The sequence below is a fragment of the Erigeron canadensis genome, chromosome 8, assembly GCF_010389155.1.
Source record: "Erigeron canadensis isolate Cc75 chromosome 8, C_canadensis_v1, whole genome shotgun sequence".
Classification (NCBI taxonomy): Eukaryota; Viridiplantae; Streptophyta; class Magnoliopsida; order Asterales; family Asteraceae; genus Erigeron; species Erigeron canadensis.
The window spans coordinates 9,775,418-9,780,925 of NC_057768.1; positions in this window are offsets into that span (position 1 = coordinate 9,775,418).

Consider the following 5,508-nt stretch of genomic DNA (forward strand, 5'->3'; position numbering starts at 1 on the left):
CACATTTGCATGCTGTTAAGCACATTTTCAGGTACCTGAAAGGGTGCCCTAGCCTTGGTCTTTGGTATCCCAAAGGCTCAGGGTTAGATCTAATGGGTTATTCAGATTCAGATAATGCAGGTTGTAAGATTGATCAAAAGTCTACAACTGGTGGTTGTCACTTCCTAGGGGGAAAACTGGTGAGTTGGACCAGTAAGAAGCAGACTTCGGTCTCAATGTCAACTGCTGAGGCAGAGTACATTTCTGCGGCCAGTTGCTGTGCCCAGATTCTTTAGATGAAAAACCAGTTACTTGATTATGGTATGAAATACACAAGAACCCCAATCTTTTGTGACAACACCAGTGCAATTGCTATATCTCACAACCCAGTGATGCACTCAAAGACAAAGCATATTGACATCAGGTATCACTTCATTCATGATCATGTTATGAAAGGAGACATTGAAATACATTTCATCCCCACTGATAAACAGTTAGCTGATGTTTTTACAAAACCTCTTGATGAGAAAACTTTTAAACATCTCATCAGTGAACTGGGTATGTTAAATCCTCATTAAACTGGAGAGGCCCTCTAGTTAAGGATGGTGCAGGTGATCCTTGATTGGTTGGAGATTGAACGCCTTGATGTACTCAAAGACCATCAAAATATTTTTCCAATTAAAATTCGTTTTATTTTGAAAAATGCAACTGGTAAATTTCTCAGTTGAAACTGGCATCTGGAAAATCTCTCCAGTATGCTAGTTTGGTCTTGTCTTAAACTGGTGGTCAACCAGATTTCATAACGTTATGTTTTACTTGGTCAATACTTGTGACACGTGATGATACTCGAGTGTTTGTATCGCACTCACAAACATCACTTGACATGTCTTACGTGTCAAGACTTTTTGCTGAAAAAAATATTGCACTTTTTATGGGAATTGTTGAAGTTAATGGGTGAGTGGGAATACCAGCCGTCATAGCATTAAATACTTGATGGGAGGTATTAAATGTTTTTGAATTCTCAAAATTACTAAAAATCAAATTTTGAAATTGTTTGTAAAATTTGGGGATTAAAATATCTTTTCGTATATATATTGGTAATATTTTATTGCCTATATATACCCCCACTAGATAATTTTCTCATTTACTTCGCACAAAAATTCCTTTCATTTACTCTTCCAATCATTCACAATTCGAGATCCATTTCTCTCTTTCTTCTTTAAATCCAAAACCCTAAATCCAAAATCTCAAATGGCTCCTAAATTTTCATCTTCTTCTTCATCTCGCTCTCGTGATGTGAATCTACTCACTATCAAGTATGTTACATTTGAGAATGTTTCTCATGCCGTTGGTGCTCCCATAAATTCAAAATTAATAAAATTAAATCCAAACAATCCAATGGCATCTCTTCAAGGGCATCAGGCTACTGATTCTCTCATTGGGAAACTCCAATCCTTCTTTCGGGATTCTCCCCTCAGCGATGCCTTTTCCTTGAACCCAAAAAAGTTGTTTCACGACTACTTGTGCGAGTTTTGGTACACGGCATCCAATTCTGATGACTGCTCATCCATCTCCTTCTCTTTAAAGGATGGGTTAGTCCCGTGCACCATCACCACTGAGGCATTGAGGGATGCCCTTAACCTCAATTACTGGAGACAAGATGAGCGTCCAGTGGTGATTTCTCCGAATATCAACTTCTTTCAGGTCTTCCTTGACATGGGCAATAAAGAAGTCCTGGAAGGTGGTGTACTGAAGACCAAAGGATCAATTACTATGAGAGGGCTTTCACCATCCTGGAAGTACTTCATGGTCCATTTGGTAGAAAGTTTAGGTAGGAGTTCTGGTGGTTTGGACCAGATAAACTCTTTCCAGGCAGAAATGGCATACTGCCTGTGGAATGGACTAAGGGTGGACTTCGCAAACATCTTGTTCAGAAGCTTGGTGTTTAAATTAAAAGGCAACAGGGGTCCTTGTATCCCATTTTCGCGATTTCTTCCTCTTTGTTTCATACTAATTCTGGGCAGAGAAGAATACAACAACACGCAATCATTATACTCTGTGCCAGAATTATTAAGAAATCTGGACAACCTTGTGTCCACGTCTGATGAAGTCAAGATTTCTCCGAGAATGCTGCTGGCATTCTCTAAAACTGATGCACCACCACCAGGTGAGTCAGAAAGACAACTGGGCGGGCCACAAAATAATGAGGGACCCACCAGTTCGTCTGCAGATGCTGTGACTGTTGCAGAACCTGGAGATCTCCCCTCAGGCATCCAGGCGGTTCCAAAGGCAAAAAGATCTACCAAAAGTAAAAGAAGATCTAGATCAGAACTTGCTATATCTGACCAGTCACAGCCAGTGATCGTGGTCTCTGAATCACAAGCCCATGATATTGCAACTGAGGAAAGAGCAGTTGTAGTTGAGGCTCCAGATACCTCTTTTCAGGGAAAAGATACTTCGGCAACGAATCCTATAACTGATGAAACCATTGAGGAAACTCAAACTGGCCATCAGGAGTCTGAACAACTTGTTCAGCCACCCCCAACATTTATGGATCTTGGCATAAATGAGGGTGAGTTTCAGCTTGAATCTTCGGATTCATCTGAGACTGAATCTGACCAGGAGATGGCTGATGCAACTGTACTTGATCAGCTCCATTCTCTCCTTGGTCAGCCCCAAGAACCACAAGTTTCAGTTTCACCACTTGACTTCTCCTCCTTACAAGAAATTCCAACATTCGCCTCTCGACAATTAATTTCATCCATGAATGTGCCTAGAAATAGATACATTCTTACACCACCGTCGCCGACGTTCACACCTGAGCATTCTCAGCATGAACGTCACATTGAATCTCTTCCCCTTCCTTCTTCAACAACTTCTATTCCTTCAGCTGGTGCAACAACAACTGGAGAACCTTCACTTAATGTACCTCCTCCAGTTGTATCTGTTGCATTCCAAGCAGGTCCAGTGGCACCTTCCCCTCCGTCACTGGACAGCCAGTTCGTGTCTTTCCAAACCGATATCTCAAACCTTTTAACAAGGGTGGAGGATATTCAGAAGACACTGGACAAGAATACCAAGTCCCTCTCCAAATACCACAAGGATCATATTACCAATGTAAGGGTGGTTGATTTGGGGATTAACAAGTTCTCTGGCAATGAGGACTTGGTATTCAGGAAGCTCAACGAGTTGGTCATCAGCTGCAATTTACTGGCTACTTCTTTAAAGGAAGCTTTTGACTTAACTAAATCAAAGGTACACACATCCATCACCAACCTGCTGAATAATACTGTCAGATCATCAGAGGTTGAGTTGAAAGAATTAGAAAGACATGTCAAATTACTTGATGACAAACCTGGTCTGGATGTTGTTGAGCTTGGCAACCAGTTGGCCACTTCAGTTGGTCAGAAAATTGAAAATACCTTGGCTGAAAGGGAAAATAATTTGATAGAAAGGGTGATATCTGAGATCACCAAGACTGCAGCGCCCCAGGTTGATCTCACCCCCATAACATCTGAGATCAATCAGTTGAGGTGCAGTCTGGATACATTAGCCAGCAAGGTATCTGATCACACTATTGCAATTGAAAAACTGACCACTGAAGCTGGCAAAGAAAGGGAAAAAGAAGTTGAAAAGGAAGTATCGGCAACTGGGCTCTCTTCAGATGATTTAAATATACTTCAAGCAATCCAAAAGAGTCAAGACGCTACTTGTGGAAATATCATTACTCAATCTCAAGAGATTAATCATCTATGGAGGACAGTTCGCATTTTATGTGGAGTCTTCAAAGAGTGCAAGAACATGCAATCGTGGCAGCCTCTAGATCGCTTGCCCTCCAGTCATGCCGATTTAGAAGCTATTAGGCAAGGACTAGATGCTACTAAGGGGGAAAGGTCTGTTCATATCCCTCGCACTCTGGTTGAAGCTTCAGGGTCAAGAAAGGAGATGGTTGTTGCTGCCAGTACTGAGGCTGGTGAGCAGGTTATTGAATCTTTTGATGATGTGGTTGATAGGGGGAATGTAGATAAGGGAAAGGCCATTGCAACTGATGACTCTGAGAAACCTATCTTCCAACCCCTCTTGTTGATGTAACTGACGCACAACTCCTTGGCTTGCAACTGTTGGAATATAAGAAAATAAAAGAAGATCCAAGGATTGTCAATGCCCTGAAGGAAATGCTTGAAGTAGAACTGGACAAACACTACCAAGACGATGAAACTAGTCTTGATGCCAAGTGTTTGAAATGTATTAGTGGAAAAGGCTAAAGAGATAAGGTCAGAAGGGTTTCTCAAACGGATTAAACAAGTTAAGAAGGTGGTCAGCAAAGTATTAACTCCACCCAAGTCCAAAGGAAGAAAACAGAAAGCCTTATCAAGAGATGCAAATCTGAGGACTTGGGTAGAACCTTCTGAACCCACAACTGATGATATTCGAGCTACTACTCACAAACTGAGCACGAGCTGCTACTCACAAACTGAGCACGAGCTGCTACTCACAAACTGACAAATGAATCAGAGGCTCGCACATACTTATCTGATGTACAGCGTCGAAGGCACAATAAAGGTAAGATCACTGATGTGAAAGTATCGATCAAACCTGGTGCCAAACATTTTGTGGTTGAGGTTCAATACTTTGGTGGACCCAAAAGAACAACTGAGAACCCTGATGTCCATCAGTATGGTCATTCAGAGCATGTGGAGATGTTGAACTTGCTGGAGAGTAGGCAGCGAAAGAACAAGGTTGAAAAAGGCTAGGAATATGTATTGCAAAATCTGATCAAGTTCAAGGAAAACATTAAAGAAAGATTAGGCCTTCATCTTGAAGACAAACAGCCAATCTCATCTGTTGCCAAGAGAAGGAAAACTGGTGAAGGGCCATCTGTTTAAGTTTTCCTTTTATCTATCTCCTTGTAATTTTATTTACTTTCTTGTAACTCCATTGTAAAGCTGTGTATATACAAGTTGCCAGATTGTAATTCACAAGTTAGATAACTGATAAGATCTACAAACAATTAAAATTAGACCCAAGGCATTTGATGATCTATAAAAATGTCTTGGAAAATTAATAGGTTTTATCAAACTCAAGTATTTCATACTTACACTTGTATAGAAACAAGTTTGAAAATACTTGGTAATATTTCAGGACAATTAGGGGGAATTTGTTAGGTCAAGTTTTGCTGAAAACTGGATCTCTCCAGTTACATCTGGAGAGCATGAAGAATTGTCCGAAATATTTGAAGTCCAGTTGGAATGTACAGTTTATGCAACTGATGATTTCCTCCAGTTAAGATCTAAAGACATATACCTGAAGACATTCCAATTGAAGTCGAAGACAACAAATGGAAGAAAGCGAATGGCAATGGCAGCAAAGTCCAGTTGACATTCTGCCAGATTAATCAACTGGAGAATCCTCCAGTGTAAATGCCTTTACAAAGCTTTACACTGATTACGAGGAGGACCTTTTACACTACATCCTTTTAACCGGACAATAATCTTGTCTGTGAAGAAAAGTGCAAAGATGTAGAGTGGT